The 23,287-nt window shown below is 37.5% G+C and overlaps 1 protein-coding gene across 4 annotated transcripts in view; it reads right to left on the bottom strand.

The window, feature by feature from the left end:
- Nucleotides 1-23,287, bottom strand: part of sema6e (sema domain, transmembrane domain (TM), and cytoplasmic domain, (semaphorin) 6E) — a 146,887-nt gene that overhangs the window by 73,959 nt on the left and 49,641 nt on the right. For all 4 annotated transcript variants that reach the window (XM_059568012.1, XM_059568011.1, XM_059568010.1 and 1 more), the window contains one exon: nucleotides 7,293-7,381. The gene's annotated coding sequence lies outside the window, so the exon portion shown is untranslated. The remainder of the gene's footprint in view (nucleotides 1-7,292; nucleotides 7,382-23,287) is intronic.

Below are 23,287 nucleotides of genomic sequence, written 5' to 3'. Positions count from 1 at the left end.
GCATAAAATAATCATTTTTCAGTGCAGTGTAGCGTCACGTAAAAATATATTTTTTTTTTGTTGAAATTACAGTCACTTGAGAATTTAATAACTGGTTTTTATGAGAATGAAGGGCTCATAAATTTTTTATGAATTTCAAATTTCACGAATTTATAATGTTATGACATTTTATGACTATATTTGTAAAAAGGCTTACTATGAGAACATTCTCTAAACATTGCAACATTATTCTTTAAACAAATAAAACATCCTACAATTCAGTTAATAATATTTCCAGAAAATGATTCTTCTAATCTAGAAAATCCTAATAAAGCCTCTCATCTCAATTAAGAGCCATTTCATTAATTACCAAATACTTAATAATTAGATCAGCTGATTATCAAAATAATCATTAGTAGCAGCACTAGTGTTGATCAGTATAAATCAAAGAAGCTTAGCTGTATCTCTTCATAGTACACCACCTTCCAAAGTTCAATACAAGGTTGTGCATGAAACATCCAGAGGTCTAGTTACGCCCTAAATAGAATTAATTCATCTCCTGCCAATTATTTTGGACCCAGGGCCAAGTCTAAAAGTAGAGCGCTATGTTTTATTCTGCTTATCTGTGGAAAAAGTTCAGGTCAATCAGATATCCAGCCCACAACAGAGGCCTGATTGACATTCTATAAGAAAAAAAAACTTCTTTTGGTGTGAAATGTGAATAATGCAAATGCCCCGGGCCGCATTTATCTATGGTCCAGGTCGAGGGAGTTGAGCGTTACTAAAGCAGTACTGTGACCGAAGTAGAATGTCAATGGACGAGTTGCACGTAACCTGCTGCAAGATTTAACATCACATTAAATCGTGTGTGTCCATGCTTCGACACTCACACACACGCACACCGGCACCATGAATATTATAATGTGATCCACGGGGCAAAAACGCAGTGTGTCTGAGAGCAGCAGAGGAGTGAAGGGCCTGTCTGCCAGTTCGATGGCTGGTCTAGCCGTGCAGACACCGCTCAATAGAAGCTTTCATTTGGATTTCTGAATCGCCCTGACAGGGAAACCACTGGCAAATGTCAGTGAGGGCCAGATGCCCGACAGCGAATGTGCATGAATGTGTGCGGATGAATGCGATTGCGATTGCTCTCACGTGTTGTACGATTGAAAAAAGACCGTCAGAGAAGAGATAAGGAGAGGGCAAGAGGTAGGAGTGATTCACTGCGTCTCTATCGTACAATTATCAGATGAGAGGGTGTGAATGTCTCGCACTCAGGCCAGAACCCTTTGCGAATAAAAAGCACTTCTCCATGTCTAATATGCACATTAATCACGAGTTCTGTTGTGCATCGTGTAAAGTGTTAACAAAGGGGCTTCAAAACCATTCTGTTTTCAAGCAGACTAACAGGACGGTGGACGTGAAAAACACTTTAAAATGATAAATGATTGATTAGTTACATGACGGTAAATGAATAATGGATCATCACTCTGAGGTGGTTTATACACCTTATGTAATATCTCACAGCATTTCGGCTTTCTTATGTGCCACAGCTCAATTTACAGTATCAAGGCTACCATCTAACCCTCTGCAGGCATCTGAAATGGCATCTCGCTCCGCTTCCACAGCTTTCGGCGGAGACCGGGAGGAGTTGAGAATCATCGCATCCCTGGGAGGAGAGGAGGTGGGGAGGGACATCCAGCTAAATGCATTTATCTGCTGTTGGCAGCTTTTCAAGCCCACAGCCGAGGCGAGATCAGACAAGAGCGAGTGTTAGCGATCCCTTTGCGGGCCGATATGCGGGACATTTGTGTAATGCAGAACACTCATGTTCCCATCAGATACGCTACCATTCGAAAGTTTGAGGATGGTACGATTTTTGAATGTTTTTGAGCATCATTGCAAGGCTGAATATATTTTATGAAAAATACAGCAAAACTGTAATTTTGTGAAATATTACTTTTTTAAATATATAGCTTTGAAAACAGTGATTTAAAAATTTACTTTATTCCTGTGATGGCAAAACTGAATTGTCTGCAGTCTTCAGTGTCATATGACCCTAAAATAAAGAAAGATAAAGAAATCATTCTAATATGCTTATTCAGTGCTCAAGAAAGATTTCTGATTGTTAATGTTGAAAACAGTTGTTCTGCTTATTAATATTTGCTGTAAATTTATTTTTTAAATTACTGATCCAAAATTACCACATTGATTTTATTGAATTTTTTTATTTAATAATTTATGAAAAATCATGTGACATTGAATAATAAATTAGAAATAGAAACTTAAATAGATTAAGAAATTCTAATTATATACAATATTATTTTAGTATATCCCGACCACAAACCTTTGCACCGCAGTATATGTTGTGTATATTTGAAACAGTATGTTTGTTGGGAAGCTTTTTTGCCATTGAGAAAAAGCAGAGGAGGAAAGCTAGACACAAATCAAGAAGTAGTATTGAAAAATAAGAGAGAACTTGACAGATCAAAGAAGAGAGATCAACCGATAAGAGGGAGTTCTCCAGATCTTCAGAAATTCGTCCAGTTGTAGAGAGTGAGACCGGTTCTGTCTGGGTTGGAGAGTGAGACAGTCCCATCGGAAGCGTTTCAGGCAGGCAGTATAACTCTGAGTGAAGGGATGCAGTGCTCTTCTCACAGAGAGGAAATTCTGTGGCCTTCATGGGAAGATCCGGAACTAGAGGAGACAATAAAGATTCATTGAGGTTTGTGGACATTTAAAGCCGAAGAGTTTGCTTAATCACAGAACCCTGCACTCGGCTTCCCTTGACAAACATCCAAGCAGATTTAGTGCACATACATATATCCAGGCAATATTGAAGTTGAAAACAGATCCTGTGTTTGTTCTTCTTCTAGATTCATGTTGATTCACATATCGACGCACCACACGGCTTGTCTCTGTCTCTATGGTGGTTGCGAATGCCCCATAGGAGGCGTGTGAGAGACATCCAGGACTGACGGACCTGATCCTAGATCAGCAGTGGGTGAATCCCGACGGATGCGTCGCATCAGAAGATCAATATACCACTTAATGCTGCACTGTTGCGGAATAATAATTGGCTGTGAGAAAGCCTTTCACTCACCACCTCCCAGCTGATACCAGCCACAGCCCATAATTACTTTAGCAGATGGTTATGGGTGCTACATGCCTGGAATGATGTTGCAGTAAGGTTGCAGAGAGCTTCGATGATATCTCAGTCTTAGAAAGGTTTTTGCAAACATGCTGCAAGGTCTGCTGGTAAATAAATTAAGCTTATTAAATTGAAACACGCTCAATATTTTGCTGGAGATCTAAGTTTCTCACAGGAACGTCTACATTCATCAACAAGCTTCAGGTGAGTTAGGTGGTTGCTCTAGTCTAGAGGCATTTAATTGATCCAAAGCAAGAGACTAAAAAGACTTTTACACTATTTCCACTAAATTTTATGTTTATTAAACAGTTTATCATATGCTTCTGCTGTATATGCTTTTATTTGAAATCCATATGGCAACACATATGTAGATTATTTCTTACATTAATCCACCAATGTGAAAATGGGGAAGATAATTGAGTATTCATTTGTGATTTATCTAAAATTAACCAATTTGTTAACCCCAGATATACAAGGCAGAACAGAGACCAAATTCCATATGATGAATGAAAATTTGGGATGCAAGAGGAGTACACCACGGTCAATACCACTGTTGTCATGTGTAATGGATGTCGATCGCTCATCCAATGAGACATTGAAAATTCTTCTTGTTCATTCAGCCGAACAATCAACAATACTGCATATTGAACATACTGTAGCAGTCTCTGTTTTACTGGCATCAAATTGAATATGGCATTTACCTAAGTCTACAGCTGGATCAAATCCAATGCCTCTTGAAATCTTCTATAAGCTCAGTTACTAACTGCACTCTCAGTCATTGTGGATTTGCACAATACAGTCCATATTATATTTTAAGTCCATATTATAAAATGCACTGTGACTGAGTATAATCCAGTGGTTGCCCATCACTAGTTTATGTGACAAGACATGAGGAGGAGCAGCAATGTGGTTTACAAAAGCATGGTAAATATGAGTGAGTGAGTGTGTGTGTGTGTGTGTGTGAGTTGTTTGGGTATCTGTAAGGATTACAGAAACAAGACTTGTGTGACTCTGGAGGATATCATTCTGTCAGAGTCAGAGTTCTGCTACGGGGTCACCCCTTCTTGGAGCCATCTGCTTCCTCCTGCCTGTTAGTCTCAGGGCACTGAAGCTCAGAACTCAAACAGGCCCCGGGGGACAAATGCACATGCATAAATACACCGAAAATAACTAGACGCTGGTGTTTAGGTACTAGGAAGTGATTCTTGAGTGTCAATCTGCTGGTGAAAAGTGGAATTTAACTCCAAGCTTTTACTGCACAGCCTAGTGCTTCCCTGTCAGAGCATAGAGGAACCAATCAGATGATTAGGTTTGTGTAGCCAACATTGAATTTACTTGAATCCTACTGTATGTAGGGCATAGTATGCAAGGATGGTTCACAGAATATACATTTTTGGGTGTACTCTCCATATAAGTAAATGTTAAATCTCAAATTATTCCAGTTGCATGCATTAATGAATTATTGCCCCAAGCCAAATAATTATAACATGGTTTTTCAGTCATAGAAAACAAGAAAGAATACGTGGAATTTGCTATTGTAGACGTGCAGACAGTCCAATCATTGTATTCAAGCCTAAAGTGCCGTTCCAGATGACTGCTCTAAAATTTCCTATTCGCTGGATGATATTTTGCTATTCATTGTAGCCCCGCTGTGGTGGGCAACAATGAAGGAGAATGAGTGCGAGTCATGAAGTCAGAAGGCCAAAGAGTCAGAGAATCGTCTCTCATCTCCTCTGAAAAAAAAAACAAAAACTAAAAATGCACACTTCTCACACTGCAGAAAATCACACTATGTTTGAATGTGTGGTGCCAGATATGAAGAGGAGGGAAAGAAAGAGATTCATTCATCTCTTAGACCCTGTTCACACCTGATTTTAACATCAATATCTAGCGTGCAGCTCTAAATACAGGTGGCCAACGCATCTTGCGCAATTGGTTCACTGAGCATGTTTATGTAGTGTATAACGCTAATGCATTCTGTCAGCGAAAGACCGCCTACACATGTAACATGTAATCATTGCAAGACATGTTGGAGGCTTTTATAGTCTCTGCCAACAAGTTATAGATTTAAACAAAGTCATTAAACAAAGTAAGAAAATTCAGCAATCCATTTGACTTCTGTAATATGATGCATTTATGATATTCAATGAGAAACATCAGGTAGGATATGATTTTTTTTAGCTATCTGTAATTGATTGGATAATGAAAAGGAGTTTTCCATACTGGAATGGAGCCAGAAAGCAATTGTAGATGGATACTTTCCTTCTAAATCACTTCAGGCACTTTGGTTGAAATGTTAGTGACCTTGATGATGTCAACAGAAAAGCAAAGTTATTTAAGTGTTAGAGAAAGTTTGATATTTTGATTAAGGGCTATAAAACCACAAATTTTTGCCTATGAATAACATGCCCAATGAATTATATACAAAACACCTAGGAATTTAAAGTAAAGAGGGTTTTGATTTCTTGTTGACTTCATAGTAGCATGAACTATCCTTTTGGACATGCTTTAAAAAAGCTAAATGTTTACAAACTAAACTACATAAAACCTGTTTCTTTCTCATTTCACCATTAAAAACATCTACATTTGTAAGCTTTCGCACCTGACCTTTCACAAAGTTGGTATGGGCCTATCCACTGGCACATTTCCAGACCTGCAGGGCTCAGCTCTTACCAGATCATCCACAACACACTGAGAACCTTCGGGATAAACAATGTGATGCAATTTGACTGAATCCAGCTCCGAGTGATTCTCTGTGGCCATCAATGACCTTTGGATGAAAATGTGGATTCCAGGACAAAAGGGAAGGACAGAGAGAAATCTAGAATGATAGTGCTTACGCTGTTGTTTCTGCTCAGAGGTCAGCAGCAGGGAAGTGAAAGACAGAAAGAGTGAATGAACAATGGTGCGGCTCAAATGATGTGAGGGCATGTCAGTTTTAGTCAAAACCAAGGGCTTGACCAGAAAAACAAAAGTCGTTTTTAATGCATGCCAAACACCCATTATAGGTTTCTTTGAGGGGTCGATGGTATAACCAAAATCTTATCTTAATCATATCATTTCAGAGTAAAAATAAAATAATAATAACAATAATAATAATAATAATAATAATAATAATTTGACATTTAAAAATAAAAACAATTCTAACTACAAAATATAAATTCAAAATTATGAGAAATAAAATCATAGCTATTTTATAGAAAGACACTATCACAAATTATTGGAGGTGAATATAGCATGACAGAGACATACTGAAATGCAGTCTCAAATATAAAAAGTAATGTGAGATATATATTTTGAGTATAAAAAAGTTACAATTACAAGAGACAATAAAGTTGCGATTACAATAAATAATTTGCAAGCGAGCGTATTGTGATAAACAAGGCAATACACAGAAAAGTAAAATAAAAGTAAAAAGTTAAACTGGTATAAAGTCAAATTTTAACATAAAGATTAAGTAAAGTGATAAAAATTAAATTAAAATTAATTCAAACTGTGAGATACAAATTCACAATTATGAGAAAAAAAGTCAAGACTGTAATAACTAAAATCATCTTAGAACAAAATGCAGTAACAATTTAGGTAAACTCACAATTATGAGAAAAAAGGTCTTGTAAGGCCTTTAATTTATTTATTTGTATTTTTTTTAATTCTTTTTTTAATCTGAGGTGGAAACAGGTTTCTACATCGTGCATTAATGTCTATTTGATGATTTAATTAAAGGGACTTCATTTGTTAATTTTGCAAACCTCACCTTTTTAACAGTAGAAAATGTTCCCATTCATACTGTGGTGCAAACGGCATAGCAGAATCATTAAGAGCTGCTACTGATATATCATCCAAATTAGCTCCTCTAAACAATGGGCTAAAGTAATAAATTGGATGAGCACAGATCTGCATCTCAAGTGCCCGTCAGTCATGTTTCCTTAACGACGCAATCCGTGAACACAATCCAACTATAGTGGGTTGCATCATATCTGATGGGTCGATCGGCCTGTTAGTTCTGCTGATCTCAAACTGATGCTGTGTCTCTGTAAACTGCTGCGTCTACAATTGATTTTGTTTGCCATGACGAAGAAAGGAAATACGAACTGGCATGTCCATGATGACAGGCAGGAAACCCGAATCAGTGTAAATAGAGAAAGACTAATTCAAAACTCACTGTTATCCTTTCAGGAGACGAGCAGTGGTGGAAACGCTTCGGCTCTCAATGGTGTTCACGAGTTAAGATGGAGATTTTCACACAAGATCCTGTGAGGAAAAAAGAAACAGACAAAAGGGGGTCATAAATATATTTTGATCTGGCTGTGTTGGAGATTTGCAGACTAATAACCGCTGGTTTGTAGGGGACTTATGTTGGCAGGAAATGTGAACTGGCCTCGTGACCCGTGACAGAGGAAGATTCAGAACTCAGCACTGCTCAGGAAAAAAAAAATCCCTCTAACGCTCGTACTTTAAAAACACTCTCTCATAAACACACACGGCATAACTCTAAACAGAACCAGATGTTTCTGCAAGGGAGCTGACCTCCCATCTGTGAGCGGAAAAATGAAAGCAACAGCAACTTTCCATTCATTAACCCTCTTCTGTCAAAAATGGCAGAAAAATCATGGCGGCAATAAGTGTTTAATACACAAGACATACTGCAACTCTATATTTGCATTTCTATATGCATCTATCTATTCATCCATTAGCATCACGAGGTTACTTCGATAGAGGAACATTAAACTTTAATAGAGGGGTCCTGCAGCACTAAAACAGTACAATTCGGGAGACTGTGAATCACGGATTCAATTAACCGACTGTGGAATTTCATACTCCTGCATCTTTTAAAACCCCTAGTGAGGTTGGGGGGGCGATTTCTGGATTTCCCGGAACACATTCGTGCAAGGCTTTCACATTCTGACCACAGTTAGCCCCACGAACCGCTAGTGAGTTATCGCATGTGGCTCAGGCATTTAGCCCTCTCACCCTTCTCTTTCCATCACTCACACCCCCCACATCCCAGCCAGGGGGCTGATGGGTAAGCGAGGGGGGAACAGTCATTGCTCACAAGCCTGTAACTGGTGTCTGAACTCAACCATTTATATTACGCTACAGAGGACAGGAGTAACAAAACAAACCATAGCGAAAGACACTGCAGACAGATCGCTTTTCCAGAAAATACCACTGTCATCTGGCTAGCCATCTAGCAGTGTTGGCAAGTACTTAACAAGAATTAGTGATGTGGCTACTTTTTCTAGTAAATCCCAAAGTATTCTTTCGTTTTTTTTTACATGTACGGCAGGTTTACACAATGTGGCATAGATTTCATCATCAGCATAGCGTGCGCACAGCTTGATTTTTCCAATCATATGCAATTAATATTTCTCTCTTCAGGGTAGTTAGTAATTAATTACTGAGAGTAGTGAAGTAAATTCATAGGTCACACGAATGAAGAAATAATTTTTAATTGATAAATACATTTGAAATCGTATCTTTTTTTAGTCTGAGGTGGAAAACAGGCTTTTAAATAGATAAATCAATATATATATTGAAACAAAAACAGCACGTCCATAAGTGCCTTATTGCTTTGACCTAACTGTTACATAACAACAACAACAATAATAATAATAATAATAATAATTCATAAAATATTTATGTAGCTAGAATATGCCTGATGAATGCTAACATCAACACTGTAAAATTATTTTTGAAGTTGTAAATAAAATTAAGTGTAATTCAAAGTGTTGTTAGTCATTTCTTGTTTCAAGTTAGTAGTAATTTCGGTCACTTTAACAAACCATTAACAAACCATTAACTATGACTTTTGCCTCAAACTCCTTATTTGCTGCTTATTAATAGTAAGGTAGTTGTAAAGTTAATGTATTGGGTAGGATTGAGGATGTAGAATAAAGTCGTGCAGTATATGTGATTTACAATGGCTAACAAACAGCCAATACGTTAATAACAGGCATGCTAATAAGCAACTTCTTAATAGTGAGGACTGGTCACTATTAAAGTTTTATCATGATTTCTAAGTGAAAAAAAGGTTCTAAAGGAATATTTTGGTTAAATGGGTGCAGTGCAGCGATATAAATGGCAGCTAAATGAACATGCCTTTTGCATCATAGCTAATACTGCATATTTTAGCATGGCTAGAATAATGTATTGACTAATTTGTGACGTAAATTACCTGTAGTAATTATAAATGACGTGTTACTTCCCCAACACTGATATTTCTCAGCTTCTGTGAAAACTGAACTGGATTTACACACACACACACACACACACACACACACACACACACACACACACACACACACACACACTCTTAGTGTATCCTGTATTTACGCCTCACACTGCGGCGGGTGAAACCGTAGTTCATTCTTGTTTGGCCCGGTGAATGTCATTGGCTCTGTGAATGAGCAAATCCATCAGTTCATTTGAAATGAAGCTAATGTAACTATCCGAGCATGAAGATACACTGCAATAAAATCAATACGGACCGTGGCTGGAGTGCGTTTCTGTTTGGAAATATGAACTTGAGGATAAAGACGACAACAATGTAGAAACTCTATGATGCCGGTACTTCCCTTTTGGCTAAATTACACATTTAATCACAGTATTTGTGTGTGCGCTGTGATTTACTGGCAGTCTTACTGAGGTCCCAGCATTCCCTTTCACTGACTAACTTGTGGTCAGTGATCTCATGGTCATGACAGTATCTGAGCTGTACTGCATCTTGAAAGAATCCAATCCTAGTAGTACCATCCAAAATCTATTGTGCATTTCTCAAGTGCTCTCTTTTTATTGTGACATACTTGCACCTGTTATATCTTATACAGAGTGGCCTTAAAGGGACAGTACAGTCAAAAATGAAAATTCTCATTCCATTCTCATTCTCATGGGGCGGCAGTGGCTCAGTGGTTCATGTAGGTGATCTACAAACCGGAAGGTTGGTGGTTCAATCCCCGGCTCCACCTGACCAAGTGTCGAGTTGTCCTTGAGCAAGACACCTAACCCCAGTTGCTCCTGACGAACTGGATGGCGCCTTGAATGGCTAACACCGCAGTCGGTGTGTGAATGAGTGTGAGAATGGGTGAATGTGAGGCAAATTGTAAAGCGCTTTGGATGGCCATGTGGTCTGTTGAAAGCGCTATATAAATGCGGTCCATTTACCATTTACCATCCCTATGCCGGTACAAACCTAATTGATTTTTATCTTCACCGAAACACGCACATACATAAAATCATAAAAATAGCTGGTTTTTAAAAATGGTGAGTAAATAATAAGGGGATTTGGGAAGTAAACTGTCCCTTTAAATCACTTTCGGATCCATACTAACCCAGTAAATTGTTTGTTTGCGTGTTTGTAATAAATAAATCTCAGCTGAGTGTCAGCTGTTTATCCTCTACAATGTGATTAGTGTCCTGAAAGTGGGCTGGTCTACACACAAACAGAGCTGCTGTTGTTGTAAATGCACTCAGACACCCTGCTCACCAGAATTAAGCTTAGGTTCCAGATTAGATGTATATTTGCGATCATATTCCATTCAGGAAGCATGAGATTTAGATGCACAGCATTAGGTTAAGACTAGGTTTATGATTAATACCAGAGATCTGAATAGGTTTATGATTATTGGTTGGATTTAGGGTTGAGGACATTGAGGATTATGGTTTGGAGTGAGTCATCTGCTGGCATTACTCAATTTCCATACAAATATTACATATATATATATATATATATATATATATATATTAGATAGATAGATAGATATATAGATATATAAATATAAATCACTCACCGTGGCTTCTCTATAAACTCATCCACATCACATCTCATCATCACTCAGAGGGCTATGAAGATTATGTTTTAAAATGTACTGAACATTTGAGATTTGAGACTTGGGTCAAAAACCATGGATTTCAATATCTTAAAGCTGACTTAACCAAGATGTAACCACTAAATTGTGTGAAGTTTAGAAACGCTTTATTAATTTCTTTATCTTAAAGGAACGGTTTACACAAATTCTACAAAAATAAAAACAAAAAAGGACTACAAAAGTCATATGGACTCCAAAAATGTTTTTTCTTGTGACAAAACATAAATGTAATTGACTCCAAATTTGATTTTAGAGTTATATATAGATAGATATATAGATAGATATATAGACAAAACATAAATGTAATTGACTCCAAATTTGATTTTAGAGTTATATAGAGGAAGTGAAGATTTTCAATGAATAACATTCTATAGATTTCAGTCTGTTCATTACATAATGACATTTTTTTATTTTTGGATGAACCATTTCTTGGAGACAATCGAAAACAAATGGCTTCACATGACTTTAACCGTCCAATCATAACAAATAAGTCCTCAATATGAACCCCTTTATATTTCACTTTTATTACATGGAAAATATCTGCCATTGCATTCTTCAACCTTTCTTGAGGGTGAATAAACCATGTTTGAATTATCATCTTTGGATGAACCATTCCTTAAAATCTAAAACACTCATGCACAAATATATCTTACTTTACCTGCTTTCTCTTTACTGCTATACAAAAAAAAAAAAAAAAAATTTACCACTCTTTGAGCATGTGTCCTACTTGCATCTTTTTTTCAGTCTTCACCTAGCCCACCCCATCTTGCTTTTATTTCACCTCCCTGTTTGGTGATGAATTCTCCCTGGTCTCCAGGAATGGATCTGTTAATAATTCAGACCAGACCATGGCATTGACCATTAGAGCCGGGAGGCAGAACTTTCAGCGGATAGATCACTAATCAGATTAATCGCTGTCTTTCAGTGGGAAATGAAACGGAGTGAGGGACCACGCCATGCATGGTAATATAATGGACCTTCCAGAAAACTTCACCAGCAGACACTTTCAATTACGGCAAACAACCACCTAGAGCTTGAGAGAACATTGCCCATGATTGAGTATTAAAGCAGCAATCCTAACATTAGCCCAACACAGTGAAAACATAATCCCAATAAATGTTTGTCTCACAAGATGCGCTTGAGTAATTTGTGTACCGATGGTTGAGACTAATGCCTGTTCCAGACAAAAACGTATACATCACTGTAGCTCAGATAGACTAGTGAGAACATCATACAACTAAATTTGATCATCAGTACATTCAAATCATGCTGCCAGGAGTAAATTGACTCAAGTATTTTTTTGTACCAGCTGAGCTCAAGAACACAGGTAATTTATATCAAGTCCATTATATCTCATTTCACCTGAGCTTAACATTGATTTGCCAGCAAAATGATTTGATTGTTTTCTGGGTTCACATACAGGTGTTACCAGCAGTAGTGGTTAAGAACAAAGACATGAATTTGGTGGGATGTTTTTCGTTTGTGTCTGACTGAATTGATGTCAGTTAAATTACACAAATTAGAGTTCACCGTGGTGGAAATATTGAATAATTAAAGTCTGCTGTGAGTCCCGTGTATAAATCACGCACTAAGCAATAGATTATACAAACATCCAGCACAACTACTAACTTGTCTTATCCAACCCACAAAAAAAAAAAAAAAAAAAAAAAATCTGTCTCATGGGTAATATTAATGAAGTCTTTTGTAGGCATACAAGTAGTCTATAGATATTGTGCAATATTTTTATCCATTAAATATTTTGTTAATACAAATTTTATTTATATATAATTTTATGTTTATGTTAAATATAATAAATTAATATCATTATACAATACTGTCATACAAAGGCAAAAGACCGTAACTTCGATTTTGGGACATTCAAGACATCCTTTATCATGCGTATAAGTATCTTGAATCAATTTCCTTGTTTTTCAGAGAAAATAATGGGTCGTTTCAACCGTAACTTCGAAAAGCCCCAGAGAAGCCAAGGCAGAACACAGTATAACACCAGTTACCACTCTTTCACTTTGTTTGGATCACTCAAATTGAGTCACAGCATTCAGACTTTGTTTAGCCGTTCATCAATATGAAGTTATAGTGCCGGTATGGAGTTATACGGTGTTCTGCCTTTGTTTTACTGTCCATTAAAGTCTGCCGCATATTAATTACAGTGTAGACATACGAATTAGATAGATTGCGAAATAATAGCCAAACAGCTCCGTATAAGAAAGCACTATAAAGACTAGATATCTTGGCAACAATACGCAATTGTGAATAACCTTTAAAGATTTTTTTCTTTTTGTAATGCAGATTATTCACCAGGCCATCACTACTAGTTGGACATGTGTGGACTCGAATGCTGTAAATAGCATGATCAATCATAAAACCAGTAGCCTACTAACAGTTTGCTAACAGTTCGCAAATATATCCATATCCTACCTTTTCTTGTAACCTGATAAAATCAATCCATGGCGATGAACGTTATCGGAGATGTTTAATCCACAAGCATTCTGAGCATTATTCCCACTTGTTGGTGTTCACATCAATCCTAACAAGGTTAGGCTATTTCATACAAATCAATATAAAAGTAATTATGCTATGTCTAGCATTCTTTAACGTTACTGAACATAGCAAATAAATTGGTATCAACGGCATCCACTCCACCCCTTTAAGTCTGCTTGTTATGGTCAATTTTTTTTGTATACCAGTTTTGAACAACAAAATAAAATATAAATAAAAATATAAATAAATAACGACAGAAATGTATTTTAAGGGGTATAAAACTATAGATTTAACAGTTCAGGAGCAATACAATTCATCCAACTCCATAACTCTGCTCCAGTTGTGTCCTCTCTTTCTCTCTGTCTCGCCTCTGTCTATTTCTCACTCAGAGTGTCGTGTTCTCTCTTGACTTACTGTGATGTTTTTGTTCTGTATTCACACAGACTAGAAAAAAAATCTAAATAAATAAGCGGCAGAAGGCCACTGATCCTAAAGACACTGAACTCAAAACCACAAGATTGAGCAAGAACAAAAACAAAAATGTACAACACAAATATATCCAGGACCCAATCCAAATATCACAGCAGGGGTAAAAATCTTGTAGTTCAAGTTTAAAAACACAAACTGTCACAAATCACATAAGACATCACTTCAAATTGTTTGTTCAGCTAATAAAACACGACATTTGGAATTTTCCTTTTGCACCCACATTAGCCCCACTGTACCTGTTGTATTGTTAACCAAGCGTTAACTGTTACCCCATGCTCTGTCAACCTCAGCGTTATTAAACACAAACTCTCGCCCCTGTCCCAGTCAGAGGATTTCGGTCTCTCATTATCCACTCAGTCCTTATCAGAATATAAATAGAGAAACTGAGCTCTAAAAATGGAGTTTAGAGATACTGAGAAGCCTATGTTCTTGATATCAAAGGATTGCTTTCTAACAAATCGAGTCTGGAAAACGAAAAAACGAACGCTGAAACAAAAATGCTAGATTTGATGGAAGGACAGTATCTGATTTTACCCGTTAGTTAGTATAAAACCAATATTTAAGCAACTAATAAAATAAATGTTTGTTCAAGGTTTGGAGTCTCAATACTGTGAAATATTACAATTTATTATAAAATTAATAATTCCTGTGATCACAAAGCTCAGCAGTCAATGCTCCTTGTCTCCGTGTCACATGCATATGTGTGCTCGAGAAACGTTTCTTATTTCTATCAGTGTTGAAAACGGTTGTGCTGCTAAATATGTTTGTGGGAACCATAACATTTTTTGTATGATCTTGGTTCAGTTTTGCACTTGATGGCTAACATTTGCCTCCAGAAGCAAAACCAGCTGAGAACTGCTGATCTCAACGATGCTACGTCAAATAACTGATGTTGTTAATGTGAACAGATCCTTTGTTTATGTGCATGTGTGTGTGAAAGAGAGAAAGAGAGAGAGGGATGAAGGAGTATAAAGCTCAGACAGGGTCAGTTCTTTCTCCCCCCGATACCGTGGGAACGGATAGACAGGTCGAAGACACAAACAGACCACTGTATCTCTCGCTTCTCCCACTGCTCTGTTCCAAAACCTAGCTGCCTAAAGTGGTAGCATTTTGAGGCATCATAGACATAATCCCAATACGGTTCCAAAAGCTAGGATTCTGAAATATGCCTCCTAAGAGCCCTTTCTTGAGATAAATGCTAAAGAAGCATCTCATGAGCAGATATCAGAGCAGGTATAGTCCTAGAGTTTTATGACGAGCCCAAACCAAAAATAAATGTAAGATTTAAGTGAATTGTGTGAGAAATGTTAAGCCTTTAAATAAATGTATAATTAAATTTTAGAAGATAAGTTTGATGTGATTAAAATGCATTAATTTACCTAGTATTTGCTTAGCAATATGCTAACTCCACTGAAATCTAATAAGTTTTTCCTTGTTTTTGATGTTTTATAAGCAACTATCTGTTAGAACTGTAAACTACTCAATTCACTGCAACATGAAAAGCTTCAAAATGCACACACAAACACAGCTTTGACTTCCAGTACACAACAGAAAACTTCCTTTCACCATCAGAGTCAAGGCTGCCTCAGTTTCCTTTCCTACCGCACCTGCTGCCCCCTCTCTTTCCCATCACCTTTCACTTTTCTTCTCATCTTTCCATCTTTGTCTTGCCACTTTTGCTCACAGTGACCCTGACTTGTCCTTTTCCCAGTGTCCACAGGAGTCCCACTGTTTCACTCCTGTCAGGTGACAAGTGGCTTTTTAGCTGCGCCTTGGACCTCCTCACCCTCTCTCGGTTTCAAAGAAATTAGAAAAAGAAAAAAAAATCATGGAAAGCTTTTGAAACACAATTAAGTAGACATATCACAACATTCACAATGCAACCCAAACCTACAATCCAGGTGACAAAACAATGAGAACATTTACATGTGGTGTAAAATTTTGAGATACTCAAATTAGACTTTAGGTAATGTAAATAAATGCTACTTAAGTGTATAACATGTCCTTTAAACTCTCGTTTCATGTTTTCAAGAGAAAGCAATGAACATTATCATTGATCCAACAAAATCATTGTTCCCTAAAGTTCCCCACGTTTGTAACTAGAAGCTGAGACTGCACTACGTTCAATAAAGCACCAACAAGCATTATACAGCAATAAGCTAAGAAAAGTAGTAGGTAATTCAGAGGCAGCGGCCACAAAATGTAACAATTTCAGTCTAATATAAAAGGCACCGTCAGAGCACCCTTGGGCCAGTGGCCAGCGCTACAGCCAGGCTTGAGAGCAATATAATGGCATCTCTGGTCATTAATCACCTTGAAAGCCACAAGCGGCATAAAAATTGACAATCTGGCAACCCACCGCATGTCTTTGTTAAATACCACATCACTCAGGGCCTACAAGCACCCATGTCCTGGCAATGAGGGTCGAAACGAGAGAAACAGAATAAAAACCAACCACGAGAGAAGGTCAAAAAGAACGAGTGAAAAGGGTGAATTATGGAATAAGAGAAGGAGAGAGTGATGCATGCGCCTGTCAGTGGGACAACTAAATCGAACTATGACATGTCATCATCACTATTCATGAGAGTCTGGGAAAAAAATGTACCTATTTAAAGTTTCCCTCACATTTAAAGTAAAAAAAAAAAAAATGATAGTGATGTCAACTTGAGTACGGCACAATACTCTATTGGAAAAGCTAGTGATGTCACATGCAGTCGGTAAGGAAGTAAGTGTTACTACTGCGAAAAGCAGCAGGGAATAAAAAACACAAATGACACACCACAGAGGAAACGGAGGCAGAAGGCTTTTGCAAATTCAGGTGAGCTTTTCTGTCAGCAAGAAAAACTGCGTCCCCAAGTCATTAATTCAAGCAACCGGTAATTTCCTTCTGGACAACAACACTTTGCAGGAAAGTACAAGAAGAGGAAAAAGGGGGAAAAAACCTTCATGTATGTCTATTACTCAAAACTCTGGAGTGTCCACATGACCCCAAAATGGTTCAGTGCAAGTTTGAAAGGGGAAAAATTATGGAAAACAGTACAGGCAAAAGCACCTTAATCCACACAGACCACTTCTGGAAACCAGGGCTCCAGACTGTGACTAAAATGGTCACAGGTATGAGAAAAAAAGTTACAAAGCTGGGAAAACGACAAAAAAGCTTAGTGTCCATCCAATTGTGGATTTTTTTCTGATTATCATCTAATCAGAGTGCATGCCATTGTTTTATGTACACCCCACAAGTTATGTCCGAGTTATGATGTAAATGGCTCTTACTTTATTTTTTTTATTTTTTTAAGTCAAAAAGTTTAATCAGTTAAACGCCGTCCTGAGGACATTTCTAAAGATTTTATTGGTCATGTCAATCATAGTGCTAATTGCATAGATAACTGAAACAAGCACTAACCCTCTATGCAAAACTTAACCTTAGTTTAGCATTGGTAGCACACATCCTGATAGATAGCACTACTGGTTGTCACTACTGAACTCATTCATGATATTTATGAAGTATGAGTCGAATCCATGAAGTGGGAACACTTTTTGGCACTAACTAAATGATTGAGTTGAAATCGGCTGCTGGGCAGGATTGTGCTTAACTGGTTTGGGAAGTAAAAGTAAAAAAAAAAAAAAAAAAAAAAAAAAAAAAAAAAAAAAAAACAGCTTCACACTTGCCTGTGAGTTAGCACTTTGAACCAGACTCGCTCTGTCAGTAAATCATTCAGAGCCGATGCCGAGTCCAAATTGACTCCCTCACTGAAACAAGAGTCATTTTTCTGTCGTCCAATTTGAAATTAACTACGAAAAAATGTGATGTATCCTTTTCGTTTGTGAGACTTACATCAGTTCATTTACTTAAGCTTTGTTATTATAAATGAATGAGTTTTCTTTAAAAATATATTCTATTTATTAGGGTTACACATATGAGACGAACTGGATTGTAAAACTAAATAATGACACTTTCTGTGACATATTTACATACAGTACAATGCACTTCAGAGACAAAGAAAAAAATAAATATATAAATATATATTACAGTATACTGCACAGCCTGACTGACAGAAGCTGAACTAGACTGTACAAATCTGGCTTTGATCAGTAAGGAAATGAAATCAAAAAACACACAGCAGTGGCACTCACAGAGGGACGAACGGAGAAACAGTGATATTTAAATTTCAACTCACTCATCTTCAAAATGATGAATTCCATTGTTGTGCTTTGCAGAACATAAAGGTCCCAAAGCTAAAGCCCAACAGCACCAAAGAGAAGCATGATGATGTGAATTGGGATTGGTTGCGAAATCATAAGACGATTTTTGTTTTTGCGTGTATTAGCCTCTGAGAAAAAAATAACTGAGGAGTGTTTCTGCGGAGAGAGAATCCAAAATCATAAACTCTTATCCTAGTGTGTAAGAGAAACATGTGTGAGCCATTCCACACAAAGAGCAGTTCCTTTCTCATCCTATTTGTGCAGTCTACAACATCCATACAGGAACCCTGGATTAGAAAGCCATCGTTGGACACCTTTAAACAAGGGCAGACACATTAGCATTTCCCGTTCTGCCTCTGGTTTCCGTGTCTGTGAATATGGACACAATGAACACAATGAACTCTGAAAGGGTTAACCTAGAGCACATCTTCTGAAAATCCAGACTTCAAACCATTACATACTGTTGGACAGAGTCTTGCAACATGACACGAAAATGTCTAGTGGTAATGTTCTGCAATTCAGCCAGCATATTAAAAAAAGCAGTGGGAGCTCTCTTTATAGGGCTGCAGGATGCAAGAGAATGCTGCATGCTATTGGCTGCAAAATATGAATGATCTGATGGCAAACTTTCCCACTTTTGTGGAAAAACAGGTTAATCTTAAATGGATTTGCAAGAATACAAAAGAACAACCCACATTGTTCTCTTTCACTTTCTAAACATTTGAACTAAAGGCTTTAGATTCAGAATCCCCTCCTTTTCTCTGCCTATGGTCTGGAGGCTTTATCCCTTTCTGCTATTGATAAAATCAGAGAAAAAAAATATACAGTGGCACCAAAACTTATCTGAACACTTACATAACACCTACAAATGTAGGAATTTCTTCACATTACATACTGTATAAAATGATCTATTCAAGTGGATTTTCTTTTTTTTTTTTAAAAGAGCTGTTCTCTGAACTAACTTGTCTTTCTGAGTCGTTTTTGGAATTACTTTCAAACAGTATATTCAAAAGATATACACAGTTCTGGTTCGGGTGCGGATTTATACATGAGTCTTGCAGATGGGGCTGCAGATTGGGCCATACATAAGCCCCAAAAAGTTTTGAAAATACTGAACTAAATACAATAACGTTCATACACTAAATGCAATATAAATGTCCATTTTTGGGGGGCACTGTTCTAGGACAAAAAGATCCAGCTGTACTGGGTCCAGAATAGATGTGGGTTAAATCAGCTGCTTTGCTCTGCAGAATGTGGTGCTTATTGACAAGAAAGCTCTGAGGGATTTAACCGTCCTGCTGCTGGATTTTAGATTAGCTCAGGTATTTTTCTCCTTCTTTGATGACAGCTGTAGATTTACAACGAAAATCGTTCACTGAAAACAGCTGTTTAAAGAAAGAAAAAATGGTTCTAGTTCATAAAGGATATTCGAGGATTAGCTATCTCTCCATCCGCACACAGACTTCAGCAAAACGACCTTTCACCCAGAAAACAAATAATTTGCGCACAAGGACCCGACTGCTTCTCAAATTTCTAAATCGAATCAACTTTAAATTGAGCACTTGGCAGCAAAGGAACATTGTTGAAATATGGGCCAGAAAACTTTAGGAACGTGGTTCATTGGATAGAAAAAGCACAGCGTGGTCAGCTTCTCACGGCTTTGCCGTTTTCTTCGATTGCAAAACAAGCGTGATGGTAGTCATCCAATAAACTCCTAAATGAGAAAGCAATGAGTAAATGCCACCGAAAATCCACTAAAATGGATCAATACAGAGAGAAAGAGAGAACAGGAGAGGGAGCGATTCAGCTCCTTTCATGTAACACTAATGCATTTCAATTTTTCTTCAAAAGAAAAGATCATCTCTGACTGTCTTCTTGGTCTTTACAGGCCGTAATCTCTTCATTAGGTCAGTTATGACTGGCCTCTTCAAACAAACAACTGCGATTCTGAGAAGTAGGAATCTTAAAGAGTCCTATTACATCCAAAGTATAGCAGTAGGGTTTGTGAGGGGCTTTTTTTATGAGGTGGGCTGTGTAAACATGAACTGAATGAATGGAGGCACTCACTGGCTGCAAGGTCAGAGTAAGTGATGCCCAAGATGAGAAGTTTTGCTTTTCTCCATCTGTAAAATCTGAAGAAAAACACATTTTCGTGCCAAAAGATTTGTACAGATACACACGCCTATGAGAGCAGCACGATGGAGCTAAATTAGTTGAGATGTGCTATGCAGACACACAAGACGCTGACAACCCTGCTTAATCTTTTAAATCCAGTCCTGGAACAGAACATCCTGAAATTTCAGTAAATGGAGAGATTTAATCACATTTGTGAAAAGATTATGCTTAGATATTTCCTTTCAATTATATATAGGACATATTGCTGGTTTTTACAAATTTTAAGTTAGCTGGGCTTAGTATGCTAAAAGAGCAATAGTCACCAGGCAGGTGGATGATCAATGGCAAAATAAACAACCCTCAAACACACAAGTTTCTTTTCTGTCTATAAGATATCATGGTTAGTCTCAAACTGGCAAGTTTTAACAGTTTCTTTCCAGTTTGCCAAACACTTAACTAGTGCAAAAATAAACCAAACTGTTTGTGATTACTTTAATGCAAACAATCTTTTCCAGTTTAGCAGATTTAGAACAATGGCATAGATTATAGGCAATATGTTATAGTTTTTTTTTTTTGTTGGTTGGTTGGTTGGTTTTTTCCCCACTACAAATGCTTTCAGGTTTTGGGGTTAATTCTTATTCCAATTTAAATTAAGCGTTTAAATTTAAAGCATTGAATTGCTTTGTGGCATATTCATACATTTCTATTTATGTACAACAGATTATTTTCTGAGGTAAAATTAACTGAAATATTCAGATAAACCAATTCCAGCGTCAAGTTGAAAATTCTACTTCTAAACTCATAACTGTACAGTTGAAAACTTGTACAAAATCTAAAAAAAAATGAGTAAAAGTTTCAGCAATTTTGTTTATTATTTAAACTTGTCTGTATTTTTGTTAGTTTAACTTTAGTTATTTTAAAAATTCCTAAACTCAACAAAAAAATTGCAACCATGGCTGATTTATTTATGATTATTATTTTTCAGTTAATGTTTATTTAATTTCAGAAAATGTTTTTTTTTTTGTTTTTTTTTTAACAGTCTTAGTTTAAGTTTACAATACTAACCCTGGTTAGCAGAATAGTCAAACTATGACTATCCAAACCCTCTGTAATGCTAAACAGGTCAATATTTCACATACTTTTAATATATACACATCTGAAAATATAATTAAAGTTTGAATTGAGTAACAAATGAAATAATGTTTGTTAATGACACATTGATAAAAGTTATTATAAAAGTGAACCCATCCAAGTGCGTGCACACAGTAGTGAACACACACACACACAAACACACACCCAGAGCAGTGGGCAACCAATGCTGCAGTGCCCAGTGAGCAGTGGGGGGTTCAGTGTCTTGCTCAAGGGCCTCACCAAATTATACTAAAGGTGGAGAGAGCACTGGTTATCCACTTCCCCCCACCTAAAATCCCTGCCGGACCTGAGACTCGAACCCACAACCTTCGGGTTACAAGTCCAACAAATAACTTGGTTAGTGAGCCACCCACCAACATTCTCCTTGCTTTCACCTTCGCCAACATCATTTCACCAACTCAGACGGGTGACCATCAATTACCATTCCCTTTTTCTCCCCATCTGCGCTCCAAGCATCGACTCAACCGCATCTGTGAGCTGTTTTAAGGGCACGTCAAAAGTGCAATTCACTGGGTCTGAAGGTTTCATAAGCTGGAAGAAGACCAGCCCTGTCCCATCCTACCGTTCTTCAGTGGATACGCTTCAGCAGCTCTCTTTACCTGAGCTGACAGCGATGCTTGGTCAGTGTTATCTGACAGAAACATTCTCAGCTGATTCAGGCAGTAATTACTGAATTAAAGGCTGACAGTTGTGGAACGCCCTGACAGACGGACAGGTTGGGAGAGATTTTCACCGTTTGCTAAACATGGCATTCTGAGTCATCAGACACTGTATCAGGGAGGAAAACAACAGAGTGGGAACGCTGGGATTCATTAATGCAATTATCGTCAGGGCCGAAGGGATATTTGTGTACATATTACTGTTGCAGGATTGCATGTGTGTGTTTCATTACTGTTGAAAAACTGTGTGCCAGCTTCTGTTGAGCAGTTGTTTATGTTCCGTGAAGGCCGGTGTGTCGGACCGAGGAGGTAATTAGATAACCATGGTAACCGGGGGTGTGTGGGGTCGAATCATGCACGTTGTGCTGTGTGGACAGTTTTAGAGCAGGTGGACGTCTGTCGTGATAGTGTGTGGTGGCTTGCTGGAAGTGTCTTATTGACAAACCGCTAGTGTGTGTGTGTGTGTGTGTGTGTGTGTGGTGACAGTAGCTGCTCTGTTCTGCTGATGCACGGTGGGAAGCCGGGAGCTCGTTGACAACAGCTTATCTGCCAAAACAGCTGGAGCCCTCAGCACCTCCCACAGAGAGGACACGCACGCGAACGTACGTGAGCATCACCCACCTGAAGGAGGACAGTCAGTCACTTAGTCTACAGATGGAGAAAGAGAAAGACAAACAGAACTCGCACGCAAGTAAACACACACACCCTTTATGTCATTAAATCTACCCAAACCAGCTTTGAAACTATAGTTTGTCCAACCACACCACACCTAGCCTGACACCCATAACGCACTGCAGAGTAACAGGACTGCAAGGCTTCGTTTATTTTATTAGTGCTGCTTGTAAAGGCAGCCTTGTGTGTGACACATCAAATTAAGTGGTTAGTTTGAGGAGAGCTAAGGTATTGGAATAAAGTATAAATAAAAGTTTGTGTACATGGATGTGTACGGTGTATATTTATTATGTACTGTACATAAAAATATACATGCATGTGTGAGTATTTATAAGACAAATATGTTGTTTATATATTCAATATTTATAGATAAAATAAACTATATGAATATAAATATACAGTACATTTAAATATACTGTATGTGTGTTTTTATACATATATAATATATATACACAGTACACACACATATATTATATAAACAAAAACTTTTATTTTGGATG

This window comes from Carassius carassius, chromosome 15 (genome assembly GCF_963082965.1).
Source record: "Carassius carassius chromosome 15, fCarCar2.1, whole genome shotgun sequence".
Lineage (NCBI taxonomy): Eukaryota > Metazoa > Chordata > Actinopteri > Cypriniformes > Cyprinidae > Carassius > Carassius carassius.
This window is presented reverse-complemented; position numbering and strand designations above follow the sequence as displayed.